The sequence below is a fragment of the Corapipo altera genome, unplaced genomic scaffold (assembly GCF_003945725.1).
Source record: "Corapipo altera isolate COAL_440 unplaced genomic scaffold, ASM394572v1 60935, whole genome shotgun sequence".
Taxonomy (NCBI): Eukaryota; Metazoa; Chordata; class Aves; order Passeriformes; family Pipridae; genus Corapipo; species Corapipo altera.
In genome coordinates this window covers 579460-596434 of record NW_020885003.1, presented here as the reverse complement: position 1 = coordinate 596434, position 16975 = coordinate 579460, and the positions used below count along the sequence as shown (strand labels likewise).

Below are 16975 nucleotides of genomic sequence, written 5' to 3'. Positions count from 1 at the left end.
TGAGTTAAGTTCATTTTCCCCTGCTGGTTAACTTTTAAACCAGCACAGGCAACAACAAAATCATTAATTCCAAATAATTTCTAGATGCCTGGCAGGCCAAAATAGAAACTATTTGCATGTGGGAAGCAGCCTTATGTCTTCATATTTAAGTTTGATCTCTTTTAATATTTTAACTGACATTACTATTTCCTTCCTCTACACAAACATTTTTAGGGTTTACAAAAGTATTCTAATTTGTTTATTGCTAAAACATTTACTAAACTAACTTTAATTTTCAGAAATTAAGGTACAATATGGAACCACTGGAGAGATGCAACCAAGGGATTGATTCCCAAAGTGAAGGTTTTTATTTTTGGAAACAGAGACACCTATTGCACAGTGGTCATTTTCTTTTAGCTCCACCAGAAATCATGCTCACACAACAGTAACACTGCACTTGAAATAGAAGTCTGTGTGCTAATCTACCCTCTGATATAAAAGTAGCATCAATATACAGATGTGCGTTGCTAATCTGTAAAAAGCAGAGCAAGTCAATATCACATGGAGACAGAAAAAGTTAATCTTATATAGAAAAATTAAGACGAAGCAAAGGAAAAACATATGTAGTCATATATGCGAGCTTGGAGCTAGAAATTTTCACAAATATCTGAGACAACATCAACAGGGGCAATGATGTCTCATTGCTATGGTATCCAGTTAATTTTTACAAGGAGAGAACATGAGGATAGATTCTATTTTGCTTCTCTTTTTTCTTCCCTTTAAAAAAGCACAAGAAAATGCAAGAAAGTACAATACTAGGTCAGACGATAGTGTAATGTCCAAGATCTTGTGATACAATGCAGTGAAATATACTGTAATTTAAACCAGGAGGAGCTAAAGAAGGAGGTGTGTGCTGTACTTCTTTGCGGATAGGAGAAGCATTACTTTCTTTCAAAAGTGGTTCATTTCTGAAAGAGGAAATAACCTTGCTAGAGTGCATACACAGAAACACCTGTATTATAGTCTTAGAAAATTTTTTTGTCTATTTATTAGATGGTTAATTTATTGATCTAAAATTTCTTTACAAGCTGTTATATGGTAAGATTTCATTTGAAAATGTGCATTTATTTTACACAACCTATCTAATCTTCCTTTTTTTCTTTACACAGCACTGTGTGATACAACAGTCCTCACTAGAAGGAGCAACACTTTTACAGCCTTAAAATTATAAGTTTATCTCTCAAAGTAAACATGACTGAACTGCTTAGTATGAACAGGGATTTGCTTACAGCAAACTCTCAAAGAAAATGTGACTGCTCCTCCTAGATAGTGTACTGATCCTGACCAGGAGACCATTCCATGTTTAGGAGCTAGTGATCCACAAAACAGCTAACCTAAGCAGGCAGGGGGCTGTGCTGAATATACAGGGTGGCTTTCAGGGCCACTCTGTGCTGCGTGAAGTCCTGGGCTGCAGGATAAATTCAGCAAGCTCATAGGAACAGAGGAGCCCACAGGCAGCTTCCAGTGGGTACAAGTTATTACACCACCTGCCTTTACCTACAAATGCAGCAAGAAGTTCTCATTACAAAATCCCTTGTAAGGGATTTTGTCTTCTTGTAAGGAAAGATGATAACTTACAGGACTGAAAGGGAAAGCTTCTCTTTCCCGCAGAAAGGATCTGCTCTGCAGTGTGCTGTGGGAAAACCCATTCAGTTTTCCTCTGATGTTGTACAAACTCAGGGCACCCAGTAACTAATGGGACATATGATTTACTTGCTACCTCTATTATTCTTCTTATTCTGTCTAATTAAAGCAGTTATCTTATTAAGCCATTTGCTGTCAAAGGCTTTCTTACTGATCCCGAAAAAGCCCTACCCAATGTCTCTCTGACTTCACCTCTCATCTTCTACCCCAGTACAGAACAGAGTGGTACATGACAGGAAGAGGCGGGTTTGCTTGCACAGCTTACCCTCTGCATTTGACCTTTTTCTAGTTCTTGTTTATTTAGGAAAGTTTATACATATTTTCCATCTCCAGCAACAGTTTCAAGTTCAGATCTCAGAAAAATTAAATAAATTAATTCTTCTGATGCTTCCATGCAAATTTCTAATCTATAATCTATAGGCTGTAATCATGGAAATGCTTACATAAACCCATAATCTTTCACAGCGTTATTCCTTCAATGAAATAAATTTAAGTAGATGCACAAATGTTTCTATGACTGAGGACTGAATTTTGTGTGGTACCATATATTTGATTGTTGCGCTAAGGCATAACTGTTCTCTTTCTTGTGTTTCTGTTTCCTTACCTATAGTAGTAGCTGAGCAGAGCAGATTTCTGTAAAAAAGGTAAGTAACCAGAGAAAATCAGAAAGACATCAGAGACTAACTGAGAAAAGGAAATGGTGAAGATAGTAGTAATAAATGTCTTTATATGCCGGAACTATTTTAAGAGCACATTTCTTTTATTCAAAGAAAATAGTGTAAATATTTATTCTTTTATATGATGAAAACAAAGCTGTGGATATTGAATAGTTATCTGTGGATCAATTTGATTTGCAAAAAGTAAGCTTGCAGCCATACATTTTCAAGGTCTCAAAATCAGGTTTTCTCTCAGGCCTGCTTCTAATTATTTAGCATTATCTGTTACTAGTTTTTTTTGTTTGTTGCTCTAATTTAACACTCCCTTGAGATCACACATGAATTTAGCTGGTTTTTATGAAGTTGTATATTATGAGACATTTTGAATAATACATGATAATGGATTCATTTCAGAAATTGGCAGAAATGTCAGAAAACATTTAAATTTAGGGGATTCAGAATGTATAAAGTATCAGATGTGAATTTCCAGATTGCTAGATGCAGATTTCTTTGTAGCTGCTAAATGAAGTTACCAGATTAGATTTCACTTATTTCAGAGTTGAGGGCATAGCCCACCCTTCAAATATGTAATGGATAATCTATTCTGATTATTTACACAAGTAGCCTACAATAGCAACCGAGTTACAGGTAAGAAGAAGGGTAAAATTGGCTTCCTGTACTGTTCTGCCCTTCCTTATTATCTCCATTGAACTGCATAAGAAGTGAACCATGCCTTTTTTCCCCAAGGTATTTATATTTATAGCTCAGCCAGTTAGACGATTTCATGAATAGGAGAGAATGTGTACAGGAGACAGACCCTCTATTAAGATGCAAAGTGTTCAGTTAAAGTATTTAAGAATCGTGTAGTGGCAGCTGTGACAGTGCCAGAGCTAATTAAACTCAGGTTCTAAAAATAAATAAAAAATTGCTTGGTGATTCATCCCATATTTGATTTTTCCTCCAAGCACTAATTATGTAAATTTACCCTGATAATTGTTGCTTAGACTAGAATCTTCCTGCTATGTATTCATGTCAATAACAAAGATCGAGTCAACCAACCTGTGTGCTGCTTCTGTTGAGGTCTTCATACACAGTTAAGCTTCTGTCAACTTTGGCTTCAGCTTTTGCACTGGCTTTAATGCTGTTACAAATCAGTTAATGCCAACGATGTCAACAGTCACCCAGGGAGGAGGAGAAGCCAATTCTCTTGTTTATGTTTCCTCTGTGTGTTAAGAGCATGTTGGTTTCTATTTGTTTTCACATGTTCAAAAACCTTCACTTAAGACGAGGCACACTGTGCTTGCCCTGTAGTTGGAAGTCTGTGGGCAACCTGAATGCACAGAGGTACAGACGTGTCAATATTTTGGAGCTACTTCTCATATGACTTTGAAGCTATAATCTCAGAAACTGAATGCAGTTTCTGCTTCATTTGCAAATAACAATCCTAATATTACAGTTAGATCCCTTCATTCAGTTTTCTATTTTTCTGTAGATGTTAAAAATTTGTGTGTTACTTTCTGCATCTCAAAATACACATCCTTCATCCTAGTCAGAAGGTGTTTTTGTCTAACTTCACAGAAAACTTCAGAAAAACAGATTGGATTAAATATTATTCAGATTTTGTGCCTAATTAACTAAAACTGACGAGGAGAAGAAACCTCAGATTACTATTACTTAGAAAATTAGACTGTGATGTAAATATTAAAACATGTTTAAGCAAAGTTGTTTTAGCACTCTAAAAGTTAAAAATATTTAAATTTAGCAGTTTGATAGCAGCGCATTCAAGTATTTCAAGTGGACTTGAAATATGTACTTACTAACTCTGTCCTGTTGCGCTACCAAGTAAGTATGCAGAAGTGTAACTTTTGCAATATTCCTCAACAGGGACTTACTAACATGCAGTTCTACTTGGACTGCCAAGTCCTCCAAGATTTGGCTCCATCACTTCCATAGATTTCACAAACCTTTATAATTTTTTTCTCTTCGTTCAACCATAAAACGGTCAACATGACACCGACTTTTAAAAGGCTCTCAAAGGAGCTGCAGAAGAGGAACTACAGAGCAGTAAACCTGAATTCTGCACTGGACAAGTTTGGTGAAAGTCACCAAAAAGAACACAATTAAGTGGGAGTGTGGATAAATGATTTCGACTGAGGCAGAATCTATATGGATATTTTATGACTTCTCTTTACACATTAATCCAATGGGATTCTTTGAAGGAATCAGAAATCATGTGCATTAGACAGGTCCTGCTGATACACTTTGCTTATATTTCACAACAATGTACCCCTATTTTTTGAAGATTAGGCACAGTTGTGCCTCTGTCTCAAAATGCATAGAGGAAAACTCAGAGGCACATAGAAGGGTGTAAAAGACTTGGCATGCCTTCCATATTAGAACTGACTAGCTCAACCAGGACAGCTCATCCAGGGAAGAAAGAACGGACAGGGCATTTCACATGAGAAAGGATTACCAGAGAATGCTTTACTATCTTTGTGAACACATGAATTAAGGGGTTTAAACAAAGAAAAGACCAATGACAGTCACAATCAGAAACGCAAACCTTTCAAATGTCAAAGTTTACATCTTTTACACAAAATTATGTATGTGTGTTGATTCTTACATAGCTTGGGAAAAGAGCATTACTTTCATTAATTTATAGGATTGGATTGTATCTTATCACGTACTGATATATAAGACAAGATTATTGTGTTTTCATTTAAGAATATAAATGCTTGACTGAGAGTCTAAATTGGTTCCTCTAGAGTCTACTTATAATCAGGAGACAGAATCAGGTAACTCTAGCAGGTAATTTATCTTAAAAATCTAAAATAAATTAGATTATTTACCCTGTGTGGTACTTTCAAAGCAACTTCAGGTGGCTAAGATGAATCTTACACAGAGTGTACAAAGCCATTTCCTATCCAAAAAGCACACTGTATTATCTTCCATATTTACTCAAATCTCACAAAAATTAATGCTTAATATGGAAATAATGATTATAGTATGTACTGGAGCATAAGCATGCTGAAACAACATATGAAGACTTTCACACAAAATGTCATATTATGAAGAACACTGAAATGTACTGCCCCATTTCCCTCCCAAAATTTCTAACTTTTTCCTTCAAGAAAACTGCAAGTGCAGGTACCAGCAGTGTTAGTTCATTTATTCTAAATAACAACCAATAGAAAAGTTTGTCAAGCCCATACTTTGGCATGGTTGCTTTCCTAGTAAAGAAGTCATATACAACCAAGAGAAAAATTTGAGGCAGAGAACAGAAATTTGCTCTATTTGGAAGAATACATAAAAGTTTGTTCAGTAACAGTTCTAACTCTGTTGGTTTTAGGGCTCATCTGAAATCCACATCATTCTTGCCATTTGTAGCAGTAAGTTACTCCTATACACAGGATAGAGATAGATTTTAACATTTCACTTTTGGAAATGACCACATCAGCAAAATCACCCACCTTTATTTGTAAGTTCAGTTTTAGTGTCTTCGCTCTGTAAACTGTTTATCATTACTGTTTGTTCTGCACTGAAATGTTAACATGCAGATGGCTGCCTGTCTTTGCACATACTATGGCAGCTTGGGGTACCATAGGTAATTCTTCTCTTGATCATGGGCAATGTTTCAGCTGCAACAATTAGACTCTAATTTCTCCAAAGATTCTATCACTTGTGTCCTGACCTTTGGTAGCTATAGCAGACTTTTATCTGAAATCTTCCTCAAGAGCTTCCTTTGCCCATCTGTTAGCTACCAGCTTCTCTACACTTTTCAGGTTTTTGGAGTAATCCAAGCGAAAATTTCTAACTCTGCCTACTAACTCCACTTGTAGTAAAGCAAGAACTATTTCAAAATCTTCTAGGTTTAGACTTCAGTGGTAAAGCACATAAACTGAACTCTATCTCTAGGATTTCCCTGTCCTTTCTATCTCCAAAGGGTGCTACCAATGTTAGTTAAAGATGCAGATATCTGACCTTCAGGAAAAAAACACTCTTCTTTTAGAAAACTGAAGATTCAGGGTGCAAGTTCAGGCCTCTTCTGATGTCAGGACTTGAGCATAACTCAAAATGACTCATTCTCTGGACTAAACTCAAAGCCATTTTTCATGAATATACAAGACCCTCATATTTTATTTTTTCCCCACTTCAATTCCAGCACAGAAAACTTGGACATATTCCATTCAACTATCCCTTTCCTTTATACTGACAGGACAAAGTCAACTAAAAATTATGTTGCTTCAACAGCTATCTCTATTTTTGATCCTGTAACCCCAAGTTGAGATTTCTTTTCTGGCATTAGTGTCTAATTTTTTCCCCTTTGCTTTCCTTTAGAAGTGTGAACTTTAATGTGAACCAGACTACCCATCATATGCTTCATTGCTTCAAGTTCTCTGATCTAATTAGCTAATAGATTGTTGTTTAACTATACCAAAAATAAAATCATAAAAAAATAACAAGCTTTACAGTTCTAATTATGCCTTTAGGATTCTGGAATTACAGAATAACCAACTTCATCACTATTTCACCTGAAAATCATCTTTTATTTTTTCCTTTGGAACCCTACACATAGAGTGTTCTGGGTTCTTGCTTTCCTATTTCCTTCTCTTGATCGAAACTAGCCCCAGCTACTGTTGTCTAGTACAAGACTAAGTATGAGCTCTTAATATTAAACTATTAATTGCTCAAACCAAACACAAAAAAGGGAAGTCATTCTTCTTAAGGGTCGTTTTACTTTGTGACTGGCAATCCTCAAACAGAGATGGCTGTAAACTACTATCTAAATTTTTCTCTCTTTAGTTTTACTTAGTCAGGGTTCTCTGGATTGGCCTTTGTCCTGAAAGGTAAATGTTGCCAAAATGGCTCCTACAAAATTCTGTTTGAATCCATAACACTGCAAACAGCCAATTGTGAGAAATGGTTTCCTCCAGAAATTATATTCTCCAGAGTGTGGAGAATATTATTCTACTCAGTTACATAGTTAACAACATTGACATTTTTCATGCCTTTATTTAAAACTTAGTCCAACAGGAAAGCTTTTCACAGCAAGCTGTAGAACTGCCCCTGTAAAAGCACTTCTGAAAACAGTCCGTCTTACAACAACCATCTGAAGACATTGACCAATAGCTGGAGAACTTTTCTTGGTGGGCAAATTGCCCTTAGAACAGGCTATAACTTTTCAGAGTTAATCTTCAGAATTATCATCTTGTTCAATTGTCAAACAACTGAATTAGAGCTGCTGTCATTTCATGTCACCCGGTAGGTTTTGGGCTCATTCTGGCACATGGTCTTATGTTTACTGACCGAGGGCAGAAATTTACTTACAGGTGTCAAACATTAGTGCAATGGAATACTAATCTGATCATGATCTAAACATACTCTGAAAAACTGAAGTATAAATTGTAACAATCTTCAGGTGACTGACTGGCCAGCCAGCTGAAAAGACAAGAAAGTAGATTATTTCAAAGACTATTTCAAGAAACATATTCTAGTCCACTACTTTTATGATACCATGGTATACTACTCACCCTCATTCAGTGAATTCCCCAGCAGGCACACAGGCAAGTCCTGTGTTTACTTCTGGAACGGGTAGTCACAGCAGCAGAAGGCACAATGGGAAGGAAAGGAGAGGTCATAGCCAGGGCAAATTCCTACTGATTTCTGATAGCACATGCTTCCTTGTGCCAAAATTCAGGTCCCTTGAAAATCATAACTATTTATTGTTTTTCCACTTCTCTTGTACATCTTTGTCCTCTATGAGGTGGTTGAGCTAGAGAGTCTAATACAGTGACTTGCTCTCGCTTTTAATTGAGGCAGATGGTGTAAAAGCCAAAGTTTCTTTCTTCACTAGCAGGTGTTCAGCCACAGGGGCCAGGGAGGAGCTGTAGCTGCAAAGTGCCGCAGCTGCTGCTTGAAGTGCTCTCAGCAAACCCCTGAGCAGGGTCACACTGCTGGGGCAGATACAGTCCCTACTTTATTCATGTGGCAATAGTTCTGTGCTGCACTTCAGCACAAAGGTACAGCTCATAGTCTAATGCATTTGTTCACTTTATTACCTCAAGGAACCAAGGGATTGCAAGTTGTAAATGGCCACTGCTGTAGTTTCATTTTCCTGAAGCTGTTTGGATAAGGTCTCTCCAGGCTGAGCAACCACAACTCTCTCAGTCTTTCATTATCAGCCCTCTGACCATTTCCATAGCCCTTCTCTGGACTCACTTCAACAGGTTGATGTCTTTCCTGTGCCGGGACAGTACCAAGGGCTTGCCATTTCTGTTAGGGATAACAAAAAGTCTTTCTACAGATACATCAATAGCAAAAGGAGGGACAAGGAAAACATTCTTTATTGGACATGGGCAGGAACATAATTATCAAAGATGAGGAAATGGCTGAGGTGTTTAACACCTTCTTTACCTCAGTTTTCAACAGTAAGACACGTCCTGAGGACAGCTGGCTTCTGGAGCTTGCAGGAAGAGAGAAGAAGCTGAATAGCCCCCTTGTAATCCAGGAAGAAACAGTTACGGCCTGCTGAGCCACTTGGATCCTCACAAAGTTTATGGAACCACATGGGTCCATCCTAGGGTGATGAGGGAGCTGGAGGAAGAGCTCGCCAAGCTGCAGGAGGTGGTAGCCAGGTCGGAGCTGGTCTCTTCTCCCACGCAGCTATCAGTAAGACAAGAGGGCATGGTCTTAAGCTCTGCCAGGGGAAGTTTAGGTTGGATATTAGGAAGAAATTCTTTACAGAGAGGGTAATCAGGCATTGGAATGGGCTGCCCAGGGAAGTAGTGGATTCTCCGTCCCTGGAGGTTTTTAAAAAGAGACTGGATGTGGCACTTAGTGCCATGGTCTAGTAACCGCAGCGGTAGTGGACCAAGGGTTGGACTTGATGATCTCAGAGGTTCCTTCCAACCCAGCTGATTCTATGACTCTATGATTCTGTGATTCAGAAGCCCAGGTAGTTGACGTCCATAGCTCTTCCTTTGTCCACTGATACAGCTACTCCATCATAGAAAGCTACTACATTAGTCAGGAGGAAATCTGAAGACAGATTCTTATGAATTGAATTCAAGAAATTTTGAAGGCTTCTCTTTTTATGAAGTGGAAGGTTACTGTGTGCACCACAGAGACATTTAAAATTGTCTTTATTTAGGCTGTCACACAGCTGAACATTCTCTGATTTAATCTAAACTCCTTAGAATACAAAATTATTGTTGTTCTCACCCTTCAGCTTTTAGGCAATATGTTGGGGAAACTAAAGGTGATTGAACTTACAAAAATATTACCAAGAACAACTGTCTTTCAAAAAGCCATAATCAGTGTGATATATCATATGACTGTAAAAGATAACATTTGGAACAGCTAACATTATAGAATCACTGAATGGTTTTGGTTGGAAGGGACCTTATAAAGACTATGCAGTTCCAATCCCTATGCCATAGGCGGGGACACTTCCCACTAGTCTCGTCTGCTCAGAGTCCCATCCAGCACGGCCTTGAGCACTTGCAGGGATGGGACATCCACAACTTCTCTGGGCAACCTGTGCCAGAGCCTCAAACCCTCACAGTAAAGAATTTCTTCCATGTACGTTCACTGTGTCCATTTTCATAATATCAGTCAAATTTGTATCAGATTGTATTTAGCTATTCCTGGTCATGGTTTGTAGGATACAATTTTATCACACTTGAAGTAGACACAGATAATCAAGACACAGCAATGACAGAAATTTCAATTAAAAATTATATTCAAACCTCAAGAAAATTTCATTACTAAAACAAGCAGTACAAACAATATCAAAACATAAAATGCACAGACTCAGCTATTTATCAGTATGTAGCAACTTCCCTAAATATGTGTTAACACTCACAAACACTTGTAGTTTGACAGCTTCCAGTGACAGACTCTAGCAGGATCTCTGTCCAAGAAAAATGGGAGAGGGTTTGGCGAGGAAATTCCTTTGATATTAATTAGAGGGCAGAACTCATCTGGGCCAAAATAAAGAGAGCAGAAACCTGTAAAACACTGCAGGTCATATCAAAGCAGGAAATGAAAACTGAAAGAGAATTTGAAGAACACCTTGTAAAGGATGCTCAGACTGGTAGTAAAAAGGCCCTTACACACATCAAAGGAAAGAAGGTAGTTACAAAACCCATGAAATATCTTATTAACAAAAGTCTAACCTGTGGAGCGGTGAGAGGCGGTGGCCAAGAGTGGCAAAGGTAGCACAGAGAAACTCAAAGAGTTGTGTGCTCCAGGTTGCAGTTGGGGGTGCTGGGAGTTCATGACTCCACATCTGCTTCACACCGAGGAGGACAGGAGATCTGTATCAACATGAAGTAACATTATAGGGAATAGGAGCTTAAACAGGAAAGTGAAAGTGAACAGGGTGTGTAAGCATGATGTCTGGAAGTGGAGCAAGTCACCCAAAAAGCAGGCGACATTTAGCCACAAGTGATGAGGGACCTCAGCTAACAAGCTGTGGAACCACTAAGAAACCATCCTCGTGGCTGGGAGGTGGCCACCACAGCACCGCTGCCCATTCAGGCCACGCCAGAGCCCGTCTGGAGAGGGAGAAACCAGCGAGGCTGACCTCGATCACTTGTGGAGCAGAACCACTTATGGCAAACCTCACGGACAAAGGTAGGCGACCAACCTCGACTAACCCACTCCATTTGAGGGCCGGGCCCACCGTGCCCCCTCAGGTGCGCGACCCCGGGGTGGGGTGAGGCGCGTCCCCGCGCCTGCGCGCGGCCGCCGCTGCAGGCCCGTGTTCGCCGCGGCCGCGCGTGCGCGCCCCTCTCCCCTCCCGGAAAAGATGGCGGTGGCGGGGGGACCGGCCGGGGGCAGCGAGTGAGGGACGGGGCGGGCAGGGTTGGAGGGAGACGCGGTTCCGGCGCCGACGCGGCTGAGGGGAGGCAGGTGCCGGGCAGCGGGGAGGGGGAGGACGAGGAAGCCGGGGGTGCCTTGTAGTGGGGATGAGGAGCCGGGGAGCCGGGGCAGGGAGGCGGTGAGGAGGGAGCGCGACTGCCCCGTATGCGCGGGCGCCCCTCGCCCCTCACGGCCCCCTCACTGCCCCGGGGACGGGGCGCAGCTCGGCGGCCCGGCGGAGGAGGCGGAGGAGCCGCGGCAGCGCTGGCGGGGGCAGAGGAAGGCGCACAGGTGAGTTCCGGGACGGGGCTGAGCCCTCAGGGCGCTGTCCCCGCCCGGCCCGGTGCGGGTCACCCAAAGCCCATAGTGCTGCTCTCGTTCACGAGTTTATTTATTTATTAGCAGTGGCACAAATGTGATTCGGCGTCACTTAGTGGTTTGGTTCCTCAAAACGTGCTGGAAAGCATTCGGCTGCTTGGTAGCTGAAATGCCACTGGAGCGTGAAGGCTGGGTCTTAGGAAGAGCTGAGCCGCTGTCCTCTGTGAGAAGATATTTAAGGGCCTTGACGTGGAAAACCCTCAGTTAAAAAACTGTTAGACAACTTATTAACCTCGAAACTCTCTGTTAGCAGGGCTTGTTTTCTGTTATGTGCCCTCTCTGACCTCCTGCGACGAGGGGTGCATGTGTACAGGTGTCTGTGACGGCAGCCTCGGTTCCTGTAGTAATTTTAGTGTTCGTTGCCATTCACAGCTTCAGAAGTGGTTAGATGTAAAGCAAAATAGTTCAGATTTCTGTAAATGTCAGCTTCATTGAGTTAACTGCAGAGAAATGAAGATGCAGGTGTACTGAAGTGTCTGACTCTGTTTGTTTACTATTGCCTTGCATGGGTCCTCCCCCCTCAGTCCGTGCCCCTCCATCCACTCCACCCACCCCCCACCAGCTATAAACAATATGATGGTTGTGACCTGAAGACAAGCCTTTTGGTAAAACTGTCACAGAAACTTTTAACTTTCTGAAAAAAAATAAAATAACTTTCTGCAGAATGTGTTTTCATGTACTTGTTTCTACCAACTACTGATTGAATGAGAGGAGGTGTTTCTGTGTACCAGTGGAGAAGCACAGGTTTGAAAGCTTTTCTTCAGGAATATTGCTGACATTTTGGCAAGTTAAAGCTATGGCAAGAGTTAAGTGAGATTGAGTCATTAATGGCAATGCAGAGAAACTGACCTTTTTTCCTATCCAGGTGCAGTAATCTAATATTTTTAAACTGGCTTTGAATAGAATTGTATGCCAGATGGGTTCATCCAATCCTAAACACTCAAGAAATATTAGCCTTAAAGTGAATGTCATGAGGTCATTGTTATGCTTCAGCTTCAACATCCTTGATATGTTTTTTTTTTCCTTTAGTTACAATGAAGACTATTTATAGCATAGTTCTGTCCAGTGACAAAGACCTTGCTCTCCTTGGATGCTTTAGGAGTCAGAAAAGTATTTAAAAATTAGTAAAAGGTATATATACTTGGTTGCATAAAGGAAAAACCAAAACAAAAAGTTGTGAAGATGCCCATGGTAATATAGTTACTTAAATTTTTTTTATTTCTAAGTAATACAATAGGAAACTCTATTGAGCATAAAACATGTTTTACAGTCTGTCTTATTTGTGCATATCTTCCATGCAATGAAATCCACACTCAGATATGTCAAATTTTGGTATCTGGGCATGTTTTGCACCAAATATTCCTCAAGTAACTGGTATCACAACTACAGGGTTTTTTTAAGTGTACAACAAGTATCCTCAACAGTGTGCTATGTCACTTATGCAGAGAGTTTGTGATACTGTTTTGGTTTGTATTAATGCTGAACTAGTAGCTGTTGGCCCTAACAAACACCTCCATTTTGTATTTACAGCACCTTGTCTATGCTTTCCATAATATATATGTATTTGTATGTATTTGTATATTTACTTTCAATAAATACTTCTAGGTTATTTCTGGTATCTTTTATGTCTAGATAACCTCTAAAGTAAGGAATTTAAATCTCCCTATGATTGTATTTAAAATGAAACAGCTTAGTTAACAATAAAGCTTCCTAAATCCTGTAATGATCAAGAAAGGAAGTGTACAAGTAAAACAGGTTGAGTTGTTTTTTATTAGCTAACTTCTCATGTTTGTTTCAAACAGCTCAGTAACAATAAAGAATTGTTCACACAGGTGCTATATTTGTGCTTTTAGAAATATTAGCAAGCTATTCTGAATTATTGAGTGCATGAATTACCATAGAGGAGAGGATGAGGGAGTGGGGCCTGTTTAGTCTGGAGAAAAGACTCTGAAAGAATCTTACCAGTGTCTGCAGAGAGGGGTCAGAGGATGGACCAGGCTCTGCTCTGTGATGCCAAGCAACAGGACAAGAGGGAACAGCAGAAACTGATGCCCAGGAAGTTCCACCTGAACATGAGGGAGAACTTCCTTATTGTCTAGGTGACTGAGCACTGAAGAGATTGCCCAGAGAGCATGTGGAGTTTCACTCTCTGGAGATATTCCAGAACTATCTGGGTGCAATCCAGCACTGTGTGCTCTAGGGTGACCCTGTTAGGGCAGAGGGCTTGGACCAGCTGAACCACTGTGGTTCCTTCCGACTTGACCCTTTTGTGAGTGGCAAGTGAAAGCACAGCACTGATTTCGGATAGTGTGCATCTTGTTTCTGCTTTCAAACTATGCTTTAAAAGTTGTTTCATAGGATTATACAGTAGAAGTCCATTAATTCTGTGATCTTCTCTGACACAATCTGAAACTTTGATTTCAAAAAACTATGTTTTTTTGTTGTGCCTCATATTCTCCATTGAGTAGTCTCAGTGTAATTTGAACAGTAGGAGGCAATATCTTTTTTTTTAATATCAAGTTACTCTGTTTTCAAGTAGGATTTTAGTAATTTGTGGTTAGTAACTTCACTTGTGCTGAAATAAGCAATGATTTAATGGACTGAAGTTAAGTAGACAGCTTGGTGAATAAAACAGGCTGTTTTCATGTTTTAATGAGAGTATCAATATTATGAATGTTAAAAGAAAAAAGTTTTATCAAGATTATTTTATGATGACTGAAGTTTATTCAGTGAACCTTCCACTGTAATTTTAAAAAATGCATGAACTAAGTGTACTGAATGAATGTATGTGGACTCAACTGGAAAGTAGTTGTAACTGATATTTAAATGGATCTTCTAATTGTTTGCTGTTAAAGCTCATATTTTCATCATTCATTTATTACCAGTGTTAGCAAAGCAAAACCACTTTTACCTTAGAGTCATGAATTTGACACCCTTCAGATTAACATACCTGATTTATAATGTTTTGGTACCTCCCACTATTGGAATTTTGATCCTAAACAACTTCAGTTGTGATTACAAGTATTACTTTGTTAAAATAGTGTTTGAATAAACTGTGATGGTGATTTCAATGGCAAGTCATGCTTTGCTCTTGTAGAACATGAGTTATTGGGTGATTGCCATTCAGTTTTAGTTGGAGGTTTGCATCCAGTTAGATCAGTTGTAGCTGGGTGATCAAGCTACTAGGCATTAAGCATTTGCTCAGTATTGCACATCTGTCTGTGACGTGTGTCAATGAAGGTTATAGGAGAGGTAGGTAGTTACCAGAAAGGTTAAAGGGATTAATACTTGCTTGGTTTTCTTGTCTCCATATGCTGTTGTAGCAGTACCTCTGATACTGCTTGCTGGTCATGGTTACAAAGATAGTATATGCTAATGTGAACTGACTGCCAAAGATTAGTTGGATTCGTGAGTATGTTCATTTGTGTCTTTAATAAGAAATGATTGCTTTAGTATTAGTCATCACTAGTGGAAATAAGAAATTTAAAAAAATGAATGCTTTTTAAGATCAGAGAGAATTCATTTTGCCATTGCTTCCATGTGGATTTTCAGAAGGTGAGAAATAAAATTCAGTAGACAGGAATATCTTCTGAATAAGTAAATACAGTCGTATTAGGAGAACAAGTAGTTTGATTTCTCTATGGAAGTGTTAAACTAAAACACTGAAGTTTAAGTATCAATAACATTTTGATATGTCTTTCATAAGTGTAGTGTTATTCTTCAAGGGTGCATTTTAACCACAGATTGATAAAATATTAATCTCTAATGGAAAAAGAGACCTTATTCATGCAAACTTAATTTTCAAAATAAAAAGAATTGAGGATGTGTGATATAGTGTAATGATGCCTTTCTTAATGCTGTGATTTTTTTGAAGAGATGAACTTTATATTCTTACCCTCTAATAGAATCCTGATGACGTAAGAAAACACTACTTAAGGCTTAGCTTTTCACATATAGGTTAAATTCTTTGAGTGAAAATTATGTATTTTTTTCTGGAAATCAATAAAAAACTTTCTTATTTGTGCAGTTAATGGTATGATTGTTGGTTGCTTTAAAGAGATTCTGAAAGGTGCTGAGTTTCACAAAACTGAGTTTGGCTGTTAGTAGATTGGCCTTTTTTGTAGTAACTGGCACATGGAGGGAACTGGAAGGAAACTAGGACTTCTCATTATTGTGTGACAAGAGTGCAAAGAAATCATGAAAGCATAAATTGTGTGAGTTGGCTTTCCCTTTATTAATGGAAAAAGGTTCTCAGGATCACATGAGCTTTTTCTCTTCTTTGAAACCCCTGCTATGGAGAGCCCACATTGCTGCTGTTCTTCCATTTAAATGGCCTGAGACAAGAATCTCTTTAGAACTAAGCAATAGTTTTTCTTACAGAATGGTGTTAAAAATTCCAATTTAACACATTTTATACAGAAATTTAGTTATATTACTCAAACATGCTTACTTTGTCTCATTGTTTTTTCGACTTTAAGGGAATTGAGTCTTAAAACTCAATATATGACTTGGTTGTACTTTTCTATTTCTTGGAATAAGATTTCAAGTGTTTTTACATACTGTAAGTTGAAATTCAGTTGATCAATGAGAAGCGTTTTCCTGCAGCCCCCTCTGGGTTGTTTTGTTACAGGCTCTACTGGAGTTTGTATTTGGATTGTGGACTCCTTGTGTAGGTATGAGGTAACTTCTAATTCAGGTCTGTCACCCTGACCTCAGTGCCTGGGGTTGTGTTGAGTGCCATTCTGTGTCATCCTAAACCCAGCCTGGGTTTATGAAAGGCAGCTCCTGGTTGATCAGCCTGGTCTTCTATGACAAGGTGACCGGCTTGGTGGATGAGGGAAAGGCTGTGAGTATTGTCTACCTGGACCTTAGTAGAGCCCTTGGCACTGTTTCCCACAGCATTATCCTGGAGAAGCTGGCTACTCATGACTTAGACACATGCAGAGTTCACTGGGTAAAAATCTGGACATCCAGACCCAGGAACTTGTGGTGAATGGAGTTATATACAGCTGGGGCTGGTCACTAGTGGGGTTCCCCAGGACTCAGTGTTGGCCAGTCCTGTTTTATGTCTGTCTTTAGTGACAAGATGATCAAGTGTTCCCTCAGTCAGTTTGCACACGACACCAACTTGGGCAGAAATGTTGATCTGCCAGAGCACAGGAAGGATTTGCAGAGGGATCAGGACAGGCTGGATTGGTGGGTTGGGGCCGATGGTATGAGGTTCAACAAGATTAAGTGCCAAGTCACAACAACCCCCTGCAGCACTACAGGCTGGGGGCAGAGGGGTTGAAAACCAGCCCAGCAGAAAAGGACCAGAGGGTGCTGGTCGACAGCAGCCCAGAGTGTGCCCAAGTGGCTAAGAAAACCAGTGGTATCCCAGCTTGGAGCAGCAG

At 39.7% G+C, this 16975-nt stretch overlaps 1 protein-coding gene and 1 long non-coding RNA gene across 2 annotated transcripts in view; one reads left to right on the top strand and one right to left on the bottom strand.

Moving 5' to 3' along the window:
• Nucleotides 1-7866: 7866 nt before the first annotated feature.
• LOC113958723 lies at nt 7867-11082 on the bottom strand. Its single transcript, XR_003531592.1, has 3 exons — nt 10990-11082; nt 10204-10251; nt 7867-7922 (listed from the first exon to the last, which is right to left on the bottom strand). It is a non-coding gene; the product is annotated as an uncharacterized LOC113958723 (long non-coding RNA).
• Nucleotides 11083-11143: 61 nt separating this feature from the next.
• APC (APC, WNT signaling pathway regulator) overlaps nt 11144-16975 on the top strand; it is a 96919-nt gene continuing 91087 nt past the window's right edge. Inside the window, exon 1 of the mRNA XM_027667222.1 lies at nt 11144-11495. The gene's annotated coding sequence lies outside the window, so the exon portion shown is untranslated. The remainder of the gene's footprint in view (nt 11496-16975) is intronic.